This window comes from Ascaphus truei, unplaced genomic scaffold, assembly GCF_040206685.1.
Source record: "Ascaphus truei isolate aAscTru1 unplaced genomic scaffold, aAscTru1.hap1 HAP1_SCAFFOLD_3101, whole genome shotgun sequence".
Taxonomy (NCBI): domain Eukaryota; kingdom Metazoa; phylum Chordata; class Amphibia; order Anura; family Ascaphidae; genus Ascaphus; species Ascaphus truei.
In genome coordinates, this window is record NW_027456073.1 from 4,460 (window position 1) to 25,851 (window position 21,392).

Below are 21,392 nucleotides of genomic sequence, written 5' to 3' on the forward strand. Positions count from 1 at the left end.
GAGAATGGAGGGGGTGTGAGGCGGAGGAGAGAATGGAGGGGGTGTGAGGAGGAGGAGAGAATGGAGGGGGTGTGTGAGGAGGAGAGATGGAGGGGGTGTGAGGAGAGGAGAGAATGGAGGGGGTGTGAGGCGAGGAGAGAATGGAGGGGTTGTGAGGCGAGGTTGAGATGGAGGGGGTGTGTGGCGAGGAGAGAATGGGGAGGGGGTGTGAGGAGGAGGAGAGAATGGAGGGGGGTGTGAGGCGGGAGGAGAGAATGGAGGGGGTGTGAGGCGGAGGAGAGATGGGGGGGTGTGAGGCGGAGGAGAGAATGGAGGGGGTGTGAGGAGGAGGAGAGAATGGAGGGGGTGTGAGGCGGAGGAGAGAATGGAGGGGTGTGAGGCGGAGGAGAGAATGGGGAGGGTGTGAGGCGGAGGAGAGAATGGAGGGGGTGTGAGGAGGAGGAGAGAATGGAGGGGGTGTGTGGAGGAGAGATGGAGGGGGGGTGTGGCGGAGGAGAGAATGGGGAGGGGTGTGAGGCGGAGGAGAGAATGGAGGGGGGTTGTGGGAGGAGGAGATGGAGGGGTGTGAGTGAGGAGGAGGAATGGAGGGGGGTGAGGCGGAGGAGAGAATGGAGGGGGTGTGAGGCGGAGGAGAGAATGGAGGGGGTGTGAGGGAGAGATGGGGGGGGTGTGAGGGAGGAGGAATGGAGGGGGTGTGAGGCGGAGGAGAGAATGGAGGGGGTGTGAGGGAGGAGGAGAGAATGGAGGGGGTGTGAGGCGGAGGAGAGAATGGAGGGGGTGTGAGGCGGAGGAGAGAATGGAGGGGGTGTGAGGCGGAGGAGAGAATGGAGGGGGGTGTGAGGCGGAGGAGAGAATGGGAGGGGTGTGGGGGAGGTGAGAATGGGGAGGGTGTGAGGGGAGGAGAGAATGGAAGGGGTGTGTGGAGGAGAGAATGGAGGGGGTGTGTGGAGGAGAGAATGGAGGGGGTGTGTGGAGGAGAGAATGGAGGGGGGGTGTGGAGGAGAGAATGGAGGGGGTGTGAGGAGGAGGAGAGAATGGGGAGGGGGTGTGTGGAGGAAGAGGAGAGAATGGAGGGGGGTGTGAGGAGGAGGAGAGAATGGGGAGGGGTGTGAGGAGGAGGAGAGAATGGGGAGGGGGGTGTGGAGGAGAGAATGGAGGGGGGTGTGTGGAGGAGGAGAATGGAGGGGGGGTGTGGAGGAGAGAATGGAGGGGGTGTGTGGAGGAGAGAATGGAGGGGGGAGGAGCAAATGTGTGGGGGGGGGGGTGAGACGGAGAGAATGGGGGTGCATTTCTTCAAGTACATATCCTGGGAAGGGTATTGGGGCGCAAGGCTGCAGTTTAATTTAGTGTGTGTCCTTTTTAAATATACAACGATACAAAACCAGCTCTGAAACGGGGTCCAAATAAGGAGGGTCATCTGCATTTATAGGGCATCGAAAAGGGAACGAGTCACGGTCATTTTAGGTGGAAGCTGCACGTTTTCAGATTTTGCACGTTTTCGGCTTTTGCACTTTTTCGGCTTCGTACACGAGGGACCAATGCCGTCCGTGGCGCCTGAGCCGGGGTATAACCTAGCCGCCTGCTTTCTCTCCCCGCAGTGCCTTTGTAGTGGAGAGACAGCCGTGCATGCCCTGCATCCAGACCGCCCCCTCGTCATCAAGACTGGGGTCCAGTTCACTACTAAAGTCAGGTGGGTTGTTTGCCGCGGTGAAAACGCGTTGGGGTCGTGCTCCTCGCGCCTGCTCTGTGTCCCGTCCAGCGATCCGGCTGCGCATCTGAAGAGTATCGACTCTACTGCTTGTGGGCGACCTGCGGGATATACTCCGGGGGTCTTCTAAGGTGTTGCGTGGGGTCGCCACTAATTCAGATAACTGGGGGGGGGGGGGGGGGGGGAGGTCTTCCACGGTCTTCCGCCTGCTCATGACAGGTGATCACGTCAAGCAATCCGAGAACCGCTTGTCGTGGCGTAAGGTCACGTAGCGTGTCCCCTTTAATAATGTCGTCTACGGAACGAGCCGATATTCCCATAAGTCGGTGGAACGCGTCACGGCATACCCGTAGGCAGCTTCCGCTCTGTAATTCGAGGGGTATATGATGTGTGTGGTTTTTTTTTTAACTCCTAGGTTGCTGGTCAAGTTTCCGGAGCTGAATTACCAGCTGAAGATCAAAGTTTGCATCGACAAGTAAGTACATTTTGATTCAAACGACCGGAACAAAACCTAAAAAGTGTGGCTAAGCGTGACGCTTGTTACTTTTTTATGATGAACTCTTTGGGGGGGGTGGCGGGGCGCCCAAAACGTAGTACTCCGGTGGGGGTCTCGTTTTTGCTGGGGAGTCGGCGCTCAGTGACGCAGAACGAGCTGTCGGGCGGAAGGGGGCACTTGGTTGCGTCCGTCTCCGCCGACGTTTGGCCGCGGAGGGACCCTACGCCGGGCACTTCACTGCCGGCCATTCCGCCTAGTAAGGGAAAGTAATTTTAAGGGGCTTTATCTGTTGGGGTAGGGGGTTAAGGATAGGGGTTTTAGGGTAAGGCGTTATGTTTTTAGGGTAGGGGATTAGACTAAAGGGTTAAAGTTTAAGGTAGGGGGTTGATGGGGGTTTTTGGGGTAGGGGATTAGGCTAACGGGTTAAGGTTTTTAGAGTAGGGGGCGGCGTTGGTATTGGGGGTTAAAATTCTGAGTTTTTAGTGTAAGGGGTGAGGATATGGCGTGATCTTAGCGGTGAAGCGGCCGGCGCCGCGGTGAAACCCCGGATGGATGTTGGCCTCGCCCTAATGTCCTAGACACGTGTTATGAAAACTCAGAGTGCCGCACAGGGCCCTGGCACTCAAAGGGTTAAACGACGCATTTCATTTAAAAAAATGACACGTCCATTTGTGTTCTGCCGCCGGCTGGTGGGAACGCGGTTAATGGGTTAATGACGCTGCTATTTTCTACGGTGGCAGATTCGTGGGGGGTGGGGGGCGCCTTATTCTCACCGATCAGGAAGAGGGCAGATCACCCGAGACTATGCTAAGTACAAAGTGACGCAGGTCATTACCCAGAATCCCCTGCTGCAGTGGAAGCTCTGCATGCTGGGAGATGATGATGGGGGCGGGGGGGGGGGGTTGGGGCATGGTTGCAGACCTCGAGTCGGCTCACCGCGTGGGTTTTAGGGGTCTGAGGTGGTACAGTAGGCCAGGAGATGGGCAGGCGAGCCAAGCGGGTTCCTCTCGTCCGTCACCTTCTCTGTGTTTTTTTTTGTATCGTGTTAAATCGGCAAAATGGCCGAAGCACAAATTCGCGGGAGTTTCAGAACGATCTGGGAACGGTAATATCGTATGCGACCTTTTCCCGGGTCCGTTCTGTCTGTTACCGTAACCCCCGGGGTGGGCCAACTCCCGTCCTGCTTCAGCACAGGTGGCTCAATCAATCTTCGACTGAGCCACTGTGCTGAAGCAGAGAGATCCCTAATACCTGACCCGCTGGTGTCCCTTGAGGGCTGGACTTGGCCGCCCTTGCTATACTCGCTCCTTGCTGCCTTGCGTTGGTTGGCACTGGCGCGGCGTCGGTGCGCGTGCCCGTGTGATACGCCGTTTGCGCACGGCTGCCTTGTTCTAACGGTCTTCCCCCTTTTTACGCTCCCTAGGGATTCCGGAGAAGGGGCGGCACTTCGAGGGTAAGGTTACCTGGGGTTACACTGTGTGTTTTCCCAGGAACGCTAATTATCTAAAGCCCCTTCTGGTTAGATCCACGGCGCACACCGCCGCAGAGCGATTATGGGTGCTGGTCTCTTCTTATGTGAACGGGGGTTAAAAGGTGCAATCCCTGCTAGAGGACAGGGAGGGGGGGAAGCACTTTGCTGATTTACACAGCCACTACACCAGCGGTGACCAACTTTTTGTTGGCTAAAGAGCCCTAGAGTTATATATGGCGCGGTTCTGGGGAACCTCCAGCCCCCGGGTTAGCCGCGCCCTCACGTTCTGTAAGAGAGAGCGCGCGGTTTTGTCCGCTGCAGCGGGAGGGGCTGAGCCCCGGGTAAGGATTTTGTGGGAGAAGGAATAGTGACAGGGGACCCCGATCTCTCGTGTCTCTGCGTCTCGCATGAAGGGGAATTGGGTTTATTCTGAGGAGAGGCCGGTAAATGTAAGGTTTCGAAGACTGGTCACCGCCGAGGAAAAACTGGAAGTAGAAATGACAAGGGACACCACACACACACCACACACACACCACACACACACAACACACACACATACACACCACTCCCTCTTGTTTTTTTCCCTTTCCTCTTCCCTGCTTTCTTCTTTCCTCTCCGTCTTTCGTTTCGTCACTTGCTCCTCTCCTTCCCCCTCTGTGTCTTTCCCTCTCTGTGTTTCTCTTTCCCTCTCTGTGTGTCTCTCCCTCCTTCCCCCTCTCTCCGTCTCTGTCTCCTCACTCCCGTCTCTCTGTCTCCTCACTCCAGTCTCTCTGTCTCCTCACTTCCATCTCTCCGTCTCCTCACTCCCGTCTCTCCGTCTCCTCACTCCCGTCTCTCCGTCTCCTCACTCCCGTCTCTCCGTCTCCTCACTCCCGTCTCTCCGTCTCCTCACACCCGTCTCTCCGTCTCCTCACTCCCGTCTCTCCGTCTCCTCACTCCCGTCTCTCCGTCTCCTCACTCCCGTCTCTCCGTCTCCGTCTCCTCACTCCCGTCTCTCCGTCTCCGTCTCCTCACTCCCGTCTCTCCGTCTCCGTCTCCTCACTCCCGTCTCTCCGTCTCCGTCTCCTCACTCCCGTCTCTCCGTCTCCGTCTCCTCACTCCCGTCTCTCCGTCTCCGTCTCCTCACTCCCGTCTCTCCGTCTCCGTCTCCTCACTCCCGTCTCTCCGTCTCCGTCTCCTCACTCCCGTCTCTCCGTCTCCGTCTCCTCACTCCCGTCTCCTCACTCCCGTCTCTCCGTCTCCGTCTCCTCACTCCCGTCTCTCCGTCTCCGTCTCCTCACTCCCGTCTCTCCGTCTCCGTCTCCTCACTCCCGTCTCTCCGTCTCCTCACTCCCCTCTCTCCGTCTCCTCACTCCCCTCTCTCCGTCTCCTCACTCCCGTCTCTCCGTCTCCTCACTCCCCTCTCTCCGTCTCCTCACTCCCCTCTCTCCGTCTCCTCACTCCCCTCTCTCCGTCTCCTCACTCCCCTCTCTCCGTCTCCTCACTCCCCTCTCTCCGTCTCCTCACTCCCCTCTCTCCGTCTCCTCACTCCCGTCTCTCCGTCTCCTCACTCCCCTCTCTCCGTCTCCTCACTCCCCTCTCTCCGTCTCCTCACTCCCGTCTCTCCGTCTCCTCACTCCCGTCTCTCCGTCTCTCCACGCCCACCCCACCTCCTTGCCTGAGCGCTTTCCTTTCTCCTCCAGCTCGCGTAAGTTCAACATCCTGGGGACCAACACCAAGGTGATGAACATGGAGGAGTCCAACAATGGCAGCTTGTCCGCAGAGTTCAAACACTTGGTACGCACATCTTCGTCTTCATCGCGTCCCTGTCCTTCCTGAAATGTAACCCGACTAAAAGCAAAGATTAGGCTTCTTGGGGCCCGAGGAAGAATGGTCTCTTTCTCCGGCCCCACGAGCGTCCAATAGAGCGTTTGCACCCTGTCGCTAAAGATAGCGGGGTCTCCGCCTGTGCAAACTCAACAGGAACCCCCCCCCCCCCCGCCTCCGCTTATCGTCTTTTTTAGTGTCACGTACATACGCACACGCACATACACACGTATACACATGTACATGTAAACATGTGTATGTGGGTGCACACACGCAGAGCACCCAGGAAATTGCAGTAAGGGGTGCTCTGTAATCCAGTACACAGGGTTACTGTCACATAGAGTCCAGAGGCCAGGCACGTGGCAAAAACGTGCTGTTCTCTGCGTGTGTACACCTGTGTGAGAGGTAGGTATAGATGTATAATGCATGTATTTATGTTGGCGAGTTGCGGCCTCACTGTGCGTGTGTACACCTGTGTAAGAGGTAGGTATAGATGTATAATGCATGTATTTATGTTGGCGAGTTGCGGCCTCACTGTGCGTGTGTACACCTGTGTGAGATAGGTATAGGTGTATAATGCATGTATTTATGTTGGCGAGTTGCGGCCTCACTGTGCGTGTGTACACCTGTGTGTGAGAGGTAGGTATAGGTGTATAATGCATGTATTTATGTTGGCGAGTTGCGGCCTCACTGTGCGTGTGTACACCTGTGTGAGAGGTAGGTATAGGTGTATAATGCATGTATTTATGTTGGCGAGTTGCGGCCTCACTGTGCGTGTGTGTACACCTGTGTGTGAGAGGTAGGTATAGGTGTATAATGCATGTATTTATGTTCGCGAGTTGCGGCCTCACTGTGCGTGTGTACACCTGTGTGAGAGGTAGGTATAGGTGTATAATGCATGTATTTATGTTCGCGAGTTGCGGCCTCACTGTGCGTGTGTACACCTGTGTGAGAGGTAGGTATAGATGTATAATGCATGTATTTATGTTGGCGAGTTGCGGCCTCACTCTGCGTGTGTACACCTGTGTGTGAGAGGTAGGTATAGATGTATAATGCATGTATTTGTGTTGGTGAGTTGCGGCCTCACTCTGCGTGTGTACACCTGTGTGTGAGAGGTAGGTATAGATGTATAATGCATGTATTTATGTTGGTGAGTTGCGGCCTCACTCTGCGTGTGTACACCTGTGTGTGAGAGGTAGGTATAGGTGTATAATGCATGTATTTATGTTGGCGAGTTGCGGCCTCACTGTGCGTGTGTACACCTGTGTGTGAGAGATAGGTATAGATGTATAATGCATGTATTTGTGTTGGTGAGTTGCGGCCTCACTCTGCGTGTGTACACCTGTGTGAGGTAGGTATAGATGTATAATGCATGTATTTATGTTGGCGAGTTGCGGCCTCACTCTGCGTGTGTACACCTGTGTGTGAGAGGTAGGTATAGATGTATAATGCATGTATTTGTGTTGGTGAGTTGCGGCCTCACTCTGCGTGTGTACACCTGTGTGAGGTAGGTATAGATGTATAATGCATGTATTTATGTTGGCGAATTGCGGCCTCACTCTGCGTGTGTACACCTGTGTGAGAGGTAGGTATAGGTGTATAATGCATGTATTTATGTTGGTGAGTTGCGGCCTCACTCTGCGTGTGTACACCTGTGTGAGAGATAGGTATAGATGTATAATGCATGTATTTATGTTGGCGAGTTGCGGCCTCACTGTGCGTGTGTACACCTGTGTGTGAGAGGTAGGTATAGATGTATAATGCATGTATTTGTGTTGGTGAGTTGCGGCCTCACTCTGCGTGTGTACACCTGTGTGAGGTAGGTATAGGTGTATAATGCATGTATTTATGTTGGCGAGTTGCGGCCTCACTGTGCGTGTGTACACCTGTGTGTGTGAGATAGGTTTAGGTGTATAATGCATGTATTTATGTTGGTGAGTTGCGGCTTCACTCTGCGTGTGTGTACACCTGTGTGTGAGATAGGTATAGGTGTATAATGCATGTATTTATGTTGGTGAGTTGCGGCCTCACTCTGCGTTTGTGTACACCTGTGTGTGAGAGGTAGATATAGGTGTATAATGCATGTATTTATGTTGGCGAGTTGCGGCCTCACTCTGCGTGTGTACACCTGTGTGTGAGAGGTAGGTATAGGTGTATAATGCATGTATTTATGTTGGCGAGTTGCGGCCTCACTCTGCGTGTGTACACCTGTGTGTGAGAGGTAGGTATAGGTGTATAATGCATGTATTTATGTTGGCGAGTTGCGGCCTCACTCTGCGTGTGTGTACACCTGTGTGAGATAGGTATAGGTGTATAATGCATGTATTTATGTTGGCGAGTTGCGGCCTCACTGTGCGTGTGTACACCTGTGTGTGAGAGGTAGGTATAGGTGTATAATGCATGTATTTATGTTGGTGAGTTGCGGCCTCACTCTGCGTGTGTACACCTGTGTGTGTGAGATAGGTATAGGTGTATAATGCATGTATTTGTGTTGGCGAGTTGCGGCCTCACTCTGCGTGTGTACACCTGTTTGTGAGAGGTAGGTATAGATGTATAATGCATGTATTTATGTTGGCGAGTTGCGGCCTCACTCTGCGTGTGTACACCTGTGTGTGTGAGATAGGTATAGGTGTATAATGCATGTATTTATGTTGGCGAGTTGCGGCCTCACTTTGCGTGTGTACACCTGTGTGAGGTAGGTATAGGTGTATAATGCATGTATTTATGTTGGTGAGTTGCGGCCTCACTCTGCGTGTGTACACCTGTGTGTGAGGTATGTATAGGTGTATAATGCATGTATTTATGTTGGTGAGTTGCGGCCTCACTCTGCGTGTGTACACCTGTGTGTGAGAGGTAGGTATAGGTGTATAATGCATGTATTTATGTTGGCGAGTTGCGGCCTCACTTTGCGTGTGTACACCTGTGTGAGATAGGTATAGGTGTATAATGCATGTATTTATGTTGGTGAGTTGCGGCCTCACTCTGCGTGTGTACACCTGTGTGTGTGAGAGGTAGGTATAGGTGTATAATGCATGTATTTATGTTGGCGAGTTGCGGCCTCACTCTGCGTGTGTACACCTGTGTGTGAGAGGTAGGTATAGGTGTATAATGCATGTATTTATGTTGGCGAGTTGCGGCCTCACTCTGCGTGTGTACACCTGTGTGAGGTAGGTATAGGTGTATAATGCATGTATTTATGTTGGCGAGTTGCGGCCTCACTCTGCGTGTGTTTTTCTGTTCTCTTTTCTTGTGCAGACTCTCCGAGAGCAGAGATGTGGCAATGGGGGACGGGCGAACTGCGATGTGAGTTTCATCATCAAACCGCTTAGCGTGGCACTGTGTAATGTTACCCTACAAACATCCGAGTGTGACACTGTGTAACGTTACCCTACAAACGTCCGAGCGTGACACTGTGTAATGTTACCCTACAAACGTCCGAGCGTGACACTGTGTAACGTTACCCTACAAACGTCCGAGCGTGATACTGTGTAACGTTACCCTACAAACGTCCGAGCGTGACACTGTGTAACGTTACCCTACAAACGTCCGAGCGTGATACTGTGTAACGTTACCCTACAAACGTCCGAGCGTGATACTGTGTAACGTTACCCTACAAACGTCCGAACGTGATACTGTGTAACGTTACCCTACAAACCGCTGAGCGTGATACTGTGTAATGTTACCCTACAAACGTCCGAGCGTGATACTGTGTAACGTTACCCTACAAACGTCCGAACGTGATACTGTGTAACGTTACCCTACAAACGTCCGAGCGTGATACTGTGTAACGTTACCCTACAAACGTCCGAGCGTGACACTGTGTAATGTTACCCTACAAACGTCCGAGCGTGATACTGTGTAACGTTACCCTACAAACGTCTGAGCGTGACACTGTGTAACGTTACCCTACAAACGTCTGAGCGTGATACTGTGTAATGTTACCCTACAAACCGCTGAGCGTGACACTGTGTAACGTTACCCTACAAACGTCCGAGCGTGATACTGTGTAACGTTACCCTACAAACGTCCGAGCGTGACACTGTGTAACGTTACCCTACAAACGTCCGAACGTGATACTGTGTAACGTTACCCTACAAACCACTGAGCGTGATACTGTGTAATGTTACCCTACAAACGTCCGAGCGTGATACTGTGTAACGTTACCCTACAAACCGCTGAGCGTGATACTGTGTAACGTTACCCTACAAACGTCCGAGCGTGACACTGTGTAACGTTACCCTACAAACGTCCGAGCGTGACACTGTGTAACGTTACCCTACAAACCGCTGAGCGTGATACTGTGTAATGTTACCCTACAAACGTCCGAGCGTGACACTGTGTAATGTTACCCTACAAACGTCCGAGCGTGATACTGTGTAACGTTACCCTACAAACCGCTGAGCGTGACACTGTGTAACGTTACCCTACAAACGTCCGAGCGTGATACTGTGTAACGTTACCCTACAAACGTCCGAGCGTGACACTGTGTAACGTTACCCTACAAACGTCCGAACGTGATACTGTGTAACGTTACCCTACAAACCGCTGAGCGTGATACTGTGTAATGTTACCCTACAAACGTCCGAGCGTGATACTGTGTAACGTTACCCTACAAACCGCTGAGCGTGATACTGTGTAACGTTACCCTACAAACGTCCGAGCGTGACACTGTGTAACGTTACCCTACAAACGTCCGAGCGTGACACTGTGTAACGTTACCCTACAAACCGCTGAGCGTGATACTGTGTAATGTTACCCTACAAACGTCCGAGCGTGACACTGTGTAATGTTACCCTACAAACGTCCGAGCGTGATACTGTGTAACGTTACCCTACAAACGTCCGAGCGTGACACTGTGTAACGTTACCCTACAAACGTCCGAACGTGATACTGTGTAATGTTACCCTACAAACCGCTGAGCGTGATACTGTGTAACGTTACCCTACAAACGTCCGAGCGTGATACTGTGTAACGTTACCCTACAAACGTCTGAGCGTGACACTGTGTAACGTTACCCTACAAACGTCCGAGCGTGACACTGTGTAACGTTACCCTACAAACGTCCGAGCGTGGTACTGTGTAACGTTACCCTACAAACGTCCGAGCGTGACACTGTGTAACGTTACCCTACAAACGTCCGAGCGTGGCACTGTGTAACGTTACCCTACAAACGTCCGAGCGTGACACTGTGTAACGTTACCCTACAAACTGACGGAAGATAGAGACGGCTTAGCACCCCCCCAAACCAATGATTTATATATCTCCCCCTCTCAGGCCTCGCTTATCGTCACAGAGGAGCTTCACCTCATCACGTTCGAGACCGAGGTCTATCACCAAGGCCTGAAGATCGACCTAGAGGTATGTAATGTATCGCTCCTCTCCTGTGTGTGTGGCGCCCCCCGGCTCCTCCTCTGTGTGTGGCGCCCCCCGCTCCTTCTCCTCTCCTGTGTGTGGCGCCCCCCGCTCCTTCTCTCCTGTGTGTGGCGCCCCCCGGCTCCTTCTCCTCCTCTCCTGTGTGTGCCCCCCCCCCCCGGCTCCTTCTCCTCCTCTCCTGTGTGTGGCGCCCCCCGGCTCCTTCTCCTCCTCTCCTGTGTGTGCCCCCCCCCCCCCCCCCGGCTCCTTCTCCTCCTCTCCTGTGTGTGGCGCCCCCCGGCTCCTTCTCCTCCTCTCCTGTGTGTGCCCCCCCCCCCGGCTCCTTCTCCTCCTCTCCTGTGTGTGGCGCCCCCCGGCTCCTTCTCTCCTGTGTGTGCCCCCCCCCCAGCTCCTTCTCCTCCTCTCCTCTGTGTGTGCGCCCCCCGCTCCTTCTCCTCCTCTCCTGTGTGTGGCGCCCCCCGGCTCCTTCTCTCCTGTGTGTGCCCCCCCCCCCCCCCGGCTCCTTCTCCTTCTCCTCTGTGTGTGCCCCCCCCCCCCCCCCCTCCTGCCACCTTCCTCTCTACCTGATTAAGCAAATACACTGACTGGCGCTGCGATATGAGATACGATGCGCGCTGAGAATGACGGCGATAACGTCTCGCTTCCTGGAAACCCAGACCTCAAACTCTTGTGCCTTCATTTTCTGTAGTCGCTGCCTCTGCGGGGCGGCTGTTCTCTATATCCACCCCCCATTCAGTGAAGCACAGCCTCACATTTTCCATGACCCCCGTTCCCCCTTTTTAACGCCTAGTTTTCCCACTTTCCCGAGAGATACTTCACTATTACACTACGTTCACACTAACCCGGTACACTTGCCCTGAAGGTGCAATCCGATGGAGACGACACAAAGACGGGCGTTTTGTGAAGAACGGAACCGTCTTCCATTTTGGCTTCCTTAAACAAAATGTAACCGTGCCAAAAGCAATCATTTTGACTTAGTTTTGTTTCTCTGGGAATGGATTACAAATTGTATTTGTTAGGGGGAATCTGAAGGGGGTGTTAGTCTTTGCTTTCCCCCTTATCCCAACCCCGTCCTTATCAGAGAGACAACAAAGATAAGAAGCTGGGGGGGGGGGCCTTGCCTGTGCAAACTCTTGTTGAACACACGGTGACGTACAGGCAGCGGCCGGAGGTGATCGCCGCTTTCTGAGTGGGGGTCGGTTAACGTCTCTGCTTCTCTCCCGTCAACGTGCGTTTTTCAGACCCACTCCCTGCCCGTCGTGGTGATCTCCAACATCTGCCAGATGCCGAACGCCTGGGCCTCCATCCTCTGGTACAACATGCTAACCAATAACCCGAAGGTAAGGTGCCCACAGTCTGGGTCAGGGGTCGTCCAGCACCCACCCCCCACCCCTCCCTCTGCTCGAGTTAAACACACACCTGTAGACCTCCTCTGCCAGATAAAGGGTAAAAGGGGCCCTGGAACCTTGGCCCCAGGCGATCTAGAACCTTGGCCCGGGCGATCTAGAACCTTGGCCCCAGGCGATCTAGAACCTTGGCCCCAGGCGATCACACCCCGGATGCAAGACACAGATGGAGGCTGATCTACTACTATCTCGATCAGCCTGAGCCTTCACCTCCTTATCACCCCCTCAATAAATGACCATTTGCTAAGGGGGGCTAGTTTGACGTACTAGGTATATCTAAAGGACCCTGAAAACGTGAAGTACCAGTTGGTCCTTGGAAAGATCCACAGCTAACCCCTAATGACGACAGCATGTGTGATACAGGCCAATCTGGCCCATGGCTTTCACACGTCTCATCCCTGGTCTTCCCTCCCCCCCCAGAACGTCAACTTCTTCACCAAGCCCCCCATCGGCACGTGGGACCAGGTGGCCGAGGTCCTAAGCTGGCAGTTTTCATCCACCACGAAACGTGGCCTCAGCATCGAACAGCTGACCACCCTGGCGGAGAAGCTTCTGGGTAGGTGTCTCTGCAGGCAGCGCGACGCGAGCGCGCTCCTTTCACGTTCAGCGCGTAAGAAAGCAGAGAGGCGCGAAACTCCTCCCCCGCCCCCCCGCGGCCTCAGTTCCGAGCAAAGTTTGCCAAACCCTGCGCGAGGGTTAACCGGTTTTGCCCAAAGATTGATAGAATTTCAACCACGTAAGTAGTTGAAATTAAATCCGCCGTTGCCGTTTACTTTGTGGCGCGGAGCGGACTTGTCGCAAACTTCTGGGTTGAAGCAAACTTCTTTGCCGACCTAAAGAAGGGGTAAATGTGCGAAAGAAAGGCCATAGCGTGCGAAAGAGACGCTATAGCGTGCGAAAGAGACGCTATAGCGTGCGAAAGAGACGCTATAGCGTGCGAAAGGTTTGCATGTTTAGTAGAGCAATGATGAAGAACATTTTATGAGCACATTCACACGTCTGGGATGAGTCCACAAACCGCTCTGCATACCACAGCAGCAGAGGGTTCTGGGTAAGGACATGCAAATGAGCATTCAGTGCAGTGGTTTCCATTTTTTTGGGTGAAGGAACCCTATGTGGTATTGTGAGGAACCCCAAACCTCTCTAATAGCGCGTCTGATATCAGATGCATTGTAAGGAACCCCGACCCTCTCTAATAGCGCGTCTGAGATCAGATGCATTGTAAGGAACCCCAACCCTCTCTAATAGCGCGTCTGAGATCAGATGCATTGTAAGGAACCCCGACCCTCTCTAATAGCGCGTCTGAGATCAGATGCATTGTAAGGAACCCCAACCCTCTCTAATAGCGCGTCTCAGATCAGATGCATTGTAAGGAACCCCAACCCTCTCTAATAGCGCGTCTCAGATCAGATGCATTGTAAGGAACCCCGACCCTCTCTAATAGCGCGTCTGAGATCAGATGCATTGTAAGGAACCCCAACCCTCTCTAATAGCGCGTCTCAGATCAGATGCATTGTAAGGTACCCCAACCCTCTCTAATAGCGCGTCTCAGATCAGATGCATTGTAAGGTACCCCAACCCTCTCTAATAGCGCGCCTGAGATCAGATGCCTTGTAAGGAACCCCGACCCTCTCTAATAGCGCGTCTGAGATCAGATGCATTGTAAGGTACCCCAACCCTCTCTAATAGCGCGTCTGAGATCAGATGCATTGTAAGGTACCCCAACCCTCTCTAATAGCGCGTCTGATATCAGATGCATTGTAAGGAACCCCGACCCTCTCTAATAGCGCGTCTGATATCAGATGCATTGTAAGGAACCCCGAACCTCTCTAATAGCGCGTCTGAGATCAGATACATTGTAAGGAACCCCGACCCTCTCTAATAGCGCGTCTGAGATCAGATGCATTGTAAGGAACCCCGACCCTCTCTAATAGCGCGTCTGATATCAGATGCATTGTAAGGAACCCCGACCCTCTCTAATAGCGCGTCTGAGATCAGATGCATTGTAAGGAACCCCGACCCTCTCTAATAGCGCGTCTGAGATCAGATGCATTGTAAGGAACCCCGACCCTCTCTAATAGCGCGTCTGAGATCAGATGCATTGTAAGGAACCCCGACCCTCTCTAATAGCGCGTCTGATATCAGATGCATTGTAAGGAACCCCGACCCTCTCTAATAGCGCGTCTGAGATCAGATGCATTGTAAGGAACCCCAACCCTCTCTAATAGCGCGTCTGAGATCAGATGCATTGTAAGGAACCCCAACCCTCTCTAATAGCGCGTCTGAGATCAGATGCATTGTAAGGTACCCCAACCCTCTCTAATAGCGCGCCTGAGATCAGATGCATTGTAAGGAACCCCAACCCTCTCTAATAGCGCGTCTGAGATCAGATGCATTGTAAGGTACCCCAACCCTCTCTAATAGCGCGCCTGAGATCAGATGCATTGTAAATCCTTCTGGATTTGGTACCATTTTCAAATGACCTGACGATTGCAGGGTAACCTTTAATGATGTCTGCGGAACCCACGGGCTCCTAGAAACCCCGGTTGAAAACCACTGTCACTTTTTGGCTTCTAACCCACTTTAGCATGGTTCTCCTTCCCAGAATCCTTTGCTGCACTGGAAGCACAGTATGCTGTGCGATTTTTGTTATGGGGGTAAGGCAGGTCAACATGCTCACAAGGGTTCTCCATCATTGCCGCGCGCCGGAGGGCTTGTGCCGCTGCGATTCTCGCCGTAACGTGCTTACCTCCAGTAAGAAGGCGCTGGAGCCTCAATAACCGCGCCTCCCTTTGTCCTCCCCAGGTCCCGGCGTGAATTATTCCGGCTGCCAGATCACATGGGCCAAGTTTTGCAAAGTAAATCTCCTTTCCGCCATTTTCATTTTAATATACTTTTTTCACTTTTTGAACATTTTTTTTTTCTTTTCGATTTTGATAAGTAGTCCTTAAACAAGGTTACCCCTTCCGCCTCCCCCCAAACCGGTCAGGTTTTAAGGATATCCCACCTCCGCAAACATATAACTTAAGATGTAAGAGTATAACTGTGATACAGGGAGGAAGTTCTGCTGAAGAAGCCCTAATCTCTCGCTATGCACCGTCCCGACTCTTGCGTTCTGCTCAAGGATGTCTTCTCTCTACCCCCTTTGCATCTAAAGCCCTCTCCCGCCTTAAACCTTTCTCACTGACTGCCCCACACCTCTGGAACGCCCTTCCCCTCAGTACCCGACTAGCACCCTCTCTATCCACCTTTAAGACCCACCTTAAGACACACTTGCTTAAAGAAGCGTATGAATAGCACTGTGAACAATCTGAACACATGATACATAAAGCTTGGCCCCCTGCAGACGCACTTACCAGAACTCCCTCCTACTGTCTCTGTACGTTCTCCCTACCTACCAATTAGACTGTAAGCTCCTCGGGGCAGGGACTCCTCTTCCTTAATGTTACGTTTATGTCTGAAGCACTTATTCCCATGACCTGCTATTTATATTATCTGTTATTTATATGATATGTATTACTGCGGTGATGTACATTAATGGCGCTATATAAATAAAGACGTACAATACAATACAAGAAGAGGAAGCAGCGACTTATGGTTGGGAAAGAAGCCGATCTCTGCCCTCAAAACAAGACGACGATTCAACCCTACACAGACCGTGCACTTATCAGAGAGAGAGTTCGAGGACTTGTTGCATAATGGACGTATTAGTGTTAATACAAAAGAAATGAAACGTGTGTAAAAGTGTTTGTGTGAAATAGTTTGGTGCCGGGAGTGGGAATATATATTCTGTTCTGCGGGCGATCTCTCACTTACGTAGCGTGTGTGCGTGACCCGTTGAGGGTTATTTCGCGCTTGCGTTGCTGCTTTCGGCGTAACCGCTGTCTGTTCTTCCCACAGGAGAACATGGCGGGCAAAGGGTTTTCCTTCTGGGTCTGGCTAGATAACATCATCGACCTGGTGAAGAAGTACATCCTGGCGCTGTGGAATGAAGGGTGAGAACCGACGGGCGTGTCTGTGTTATCTACGTCATGCGACCTGACCTATTATTATATCCCCCCCCCCGCCCGCCCCCGGTCAGTAACCGTTTTATCCAATGGTAATCTGAGACGGGTGTTTTCCTTATTTGCGAGTCCGCTGAATTCAGGCTCATCGGCGGCTGGCGTTTTTTACCTGTTTGACCAACGCTGGCGCCCGAATCGCTTTATAAAGAGCCGACCAGAAAGCACAATTTACCTGGCACTCGGAGGGCTGACAAATAGTCTTATCACTGAAATACACAGGTTAAAAATATATATATTATATTATATTCCACAGGAGGTCAGTCAGCACACTAAAATGATGCAAGAGGCAGATGCTAGTCCCATAGAGTAACGCACAGCATACGAACCAATCCAAGGACCAGTAAAGAGACAGCAAACTGCACAGGGTTCATCCAAAATATTTCTGTATTCAAAACATAGACACACGTAAGCCGACGTTTCGGTCCCACACGGAGAAACGGCCCTGAAGAAGGTCTCCATGTGGGACCGAAACGTCGGCTTACGTGTGTCTATTTTTTGAATACAGAAATATTTTGGATTAACTGTGTGTGTGTGTGTGTGGTGTGTGTGTGGTGTGTGTGTGGTGTGTGTGTGGTGTGTGTGTGGTGTGTGTGTGGTGTGTGTGTGGTGTGTGTGTGGTGTGTGTGTGGTGTGTGTGTGGTGTGTGTGTGTGTGTGTGTGTGTGTGTACATAGCCAAAGGGGCGTGAGCCGTTTGAAGTTAAAGCTTCCCTATTTCATCCCGAAACTCGCCCGCACTTTATCTCTTCTACCCAACTTTTCACCTCCTCCATGTCAGTTGGGTGACTGTATAACCGCCCTCTGTCCTTTTAATGTAACCGTGTATCTGTCATCATAACTCTGCGCCCGGGACGTGCGTGACAACGAGCGGCAACTCTCCGTGCATTACTTCCTGGCAACACATTCTTATAAATAAACTTAGAGCGTCAGCTCTTCGGGGCAAGGAATCCTTTTCCTAATGTTTGATGTCTGAAGCGCTTATCCCCGTTCTGTTTTATTATAATTAATTATTATGTCCCATATATCAGTGCTGTAACACACTATATATAATATATATAGATATCAATACGTACATGGTTGACCCTTGAACAGGAGTTTGCGGTGGCAAAGCCCCCCTCCCTCCTGTCCTGTAATGGATAAGGGGGGGGGGGCCTGGGTTGAGTAAACACTTGATTGAAAAGTGTTATTCCCCCCCCCCCTCTCAATTCAAAAGTCCCACTAAAAAGAAAATTCTTATATGCCCCAGTGAACCCCAAAGATCCCTGGGTTTGGGGGTTACATGGGGAAGGGAGACCATGGAGATGGGGGGTGCTTAATGTTTGTAGACGGATAACAGGGGCGGCACCGCTGTGCTTTACCATGCTCCCACTGGAAGAAAGGGGGGATAATCTCTCGCCTTCAAGCCCCCTCCGCCCCCCTCACTGTGTCCCCCCCTGCCTCATCTTCCCAGGTATATCTCTTGGGGTTCATCAGCAAGGAACGGGAGCGGGCGATCCTGAGCACCAAGCCGCCCGGCACCTTCCTGCTCCGCTTCAGCGAGAGCAGCAAGGAAGGGGGCATCACGTTCACCTGGGTGGAGAAAGACATCAGCGGTACTGCCCCCCTCCCGCCTCCGCGCCCCCCCCCCTTCCTTCCCGACTGCCTCCGCCGCGCCATCATCTCTCCCGCCCCCCCCTGACTGCCTCTGCCGCACCGATCCCCACTGACTGGTGCCGCCGCGCGCCCTCCCCTACCTCCCCCCCCCGACTTGCCGTGTTGGGCGTGAGGATACGGGCTGACCCCCCCGTGTGCCGTGTTTGGTTTCCCCCCCCCCCCGCAGGTAAAACCCAGATCCAGTCGGTGGAGCCGTACACCAAGCAGCAACTCAACAGCATGTCGTTCGCCGAGATCATCATGGGCTACAAAATCATGGACGCCACCAACATCCTGGTGTCCCCCTTGGTTTATCCTGTACCCCGACATTCCCAAAGAGGATGCGTTCGGGAAGTACTGTCGCCCCGAAAGCCAAGAGCACCCCGAGCCGACGGACCCAGGTAGTCGTTGATTTTCCATGTTGGCGCCGGTGAACGCAGAGCGGAGACCTCTGCAGCAGCTGGGTAACCCGGTACAGGACCGGGGCGCGTTGCTGGTACAGTACAGGGACTCGGGGAACGGTGGTCAGGCCATGGCGCATTGCTGGGTACAGCACAGGGACTCAGGGAATGGTGGTCAGGCCCCGACGCGTTTCTGGTACAGCACAGGGAATCGGGGAATGGTGGTCAGGCCCGACGCGTTTCTAGTACACTACAGGGACTTGGGGAATGGTGGTCAGGCCCGACGCGTTTCTAGTACACTACAGGGACTTGGGGAACGGTGGTCAGGCCCCGACGCATTGCTGGTACAGCACAGGGAATCGGGAATGGTGGTCAGGCCCGACGCATTTCTAGTACACTACAGGGACTTGGGGAACGGTGGTCAGGCCCCGGCGCATTGCTGGTACAGTACAGGGTCTCGGAATGGTCAAGCCCCGACGCGTTACTAGTACAGGACTGGGACGCGGGGAATGGTGGTCAGGCCCCGACGCGTAGCTGGTACAGCACAGGAACTCGGGGAATGGTGGTCAGGCCCCGACGCGTTTCTGGTACAGCACAGGGACTCGGGGAATGGTGGTCAGGCCCCGACGCGTTTCTGGTACAGCACAGGGACTCGGGGAATGGTGGTCAGGCCCCGACGCGTTGCATGGTATAAGAAAGCGTGCAGCCTCACGTGCCCTAGGAGAGCGACACCGTTTACTGTAGGTAGAAAGGACTGAAAGGTTTAGTCCCACATATGGCTGTGTTGAGTACCTTAGGGCCAACTTTAATGCCTAATAATCATAGCTTTACTTCATATAGTGCTTTTCTCCCAATGGGACTCGAGGCACTTTATCACCTGTCTCTCATCCCAACCCACGTAGTCTCCGTACCAACGGTCTCCCGCCCTAGCGCTGGCACACGTGGAACCGGTCTCACCGGAGGTGTAACGTGGCATAAAGCCGCCTTCAACAGTTTGGCGTCCAAACCGGGTTTTCACAATAGGACAAACTATCGGGGATCACTTCTGTTTCCCGGCTGGGGCCACATGGTGCGTTTTGCCCGATTAATACAACGGTGACCGTTTTCTATTTTCAGGTACCGTCCCTTACCTGAAGACCAAGTTTATCTGTGTGACCCCGTGAGTATCTTCCGTCCCTTTTGGGTTTTCTCACCATTGCTCTGGATCACCCCCTGAGGAAGCGTCGTGGTTATGGGGGGGGGGGATACGGTTGGTTCCTCGAGTACGCAAGCGTGTTTGTTCAAGATACCGGGTTGCGCCACTTGTCTTCCAAATGTGGCAAGACACCAACACAGGCGTCATAAACGCCAAGTAACTATGGTACGCATGTAGCCAGAATAACTTCACGCTACCGGGGGGGGGGGGGGGGGTGAGAGAATCTCTTCCTCAGGCGTCTCATCTCATTTCGACGCACAGTTAAAGATAATATATATTATAGGCGTATGTAACAGTTACAGATAATATATATTATAGGCGTATGTAACAGTTACAGATAATATATATTATGGGCGTGTGTAACAGTTACAGATAATATATATTATAGGCGTATGTAACAGGTACAGATAATATATATTATAGGCGTATGTAACAGTTACAGATAATATATATTATAGGCGTATGTAACAGTTAGAGATAATATATGTTATAGGCGTATGTAACAGTTACAGATAATATGTTATAGGCGTATGTAACAGTTACAGATAATATATATTATAGGCGTATGTAACAGTTACAGATAATATATGTTATAGGCGTATGTAACAGTTACAGATAATATATATTATAGGCGTATGTAACAGTTACAGATAATATATATTATAGGCGTATGTAACAGTTACAGATAATATATATTATAGGCGTATGTAACAGTTACAGATAATATATGTTATAGGCGTATGTAACAGTTACAGATAATATATGTTATAGGCGTATGTAACCGTTACAGATAATATATATTATGGGCGTATGTAACAGTTACAGATAATATATGTTATAGGCGTATGTAACAGTTACAGATAATATATATTATAGGCGTATGTAACAGTTACAGATAATATATGTTATAGGCGTATGTAACAGTTACAGATAATATATATTATAGGCGTATGTAACAGTTACAGATAATATATATTATAGGCGTATGTAACAGTTACAGATAATATATGTTATAGGCGTATGTAACAGTTACAGATAATATATGTTATAGGCGTATGTAACAGTTACAGATAATATATATTATAGGCGTATGTAACAGTTACAGATAATATATGTTATAGGCGTATGTAACAGTTACAGATAATATATATTATAGGCGTATGTAACAGTTACAGATAATATATATTATAGGCGTATGTAACAGTTACAGATAATATATGTTATAGGCGTATGTAACAGTTACAGATAATATATGTTATAGGCGTATGTAACAGTTACAGATAATATATGTTATAGGCGTATGTAACAGTTACAGATAATATATATTATAGGCGTATGTAAGTTACAGATAATATATTATAGGCGTATGTAAGTTACAGATAATATATGTTATAGGCGTATGTAACAGTTACAGATAATATATATTATAGGCGTATGTAACAGTTACAGATAATATATATTATAGGCGTATGTAACAGTTACAGATAATATATGTTATAGGCGTATGTAACAGTGACAGGTAATATATATTATAGGCGTATGTAACAGTTACAGATAATATATGTTATAGGCGTATGTAACAGTTACAGATAATATATATTACTAGCTGAGAGCCCCGGCGTTGCCCGGGATGTTTGTGGTGTGGGTGTGGCATTTGGGTGGGGAGTGGTCCACGCGGCCCATGTGCGGTGGTAGTGCTGCTGTGGCTGTACTGATGGTGATTGTATCGGTGTGCTGATTTGGGAGGGTTTGGTGCTGATGTGGGGGTGCGGATGTGGGTGTGCCAATGGGGGAGGTGCAAAGGTGGCGATGTGTGGTGCTGATGGTGTTGATGGGGGCTGG

At 51.4% G+C, this 21,392-nt stretch overlaps 1 pseudogene; it reads left to right on the forward strand.

Moving 5' to 3' along the window:
* Positions 1-1,598: 1,598 nt before the first annotated feature.
* Positions 1,599-19,725, forward strand: LOC142483229 (signal transducer and activator of transcription 3.1-like; annotated as a pseudogene).
* Positions 19,726-21,392: the final 1,667 nt, after the last annotated feature.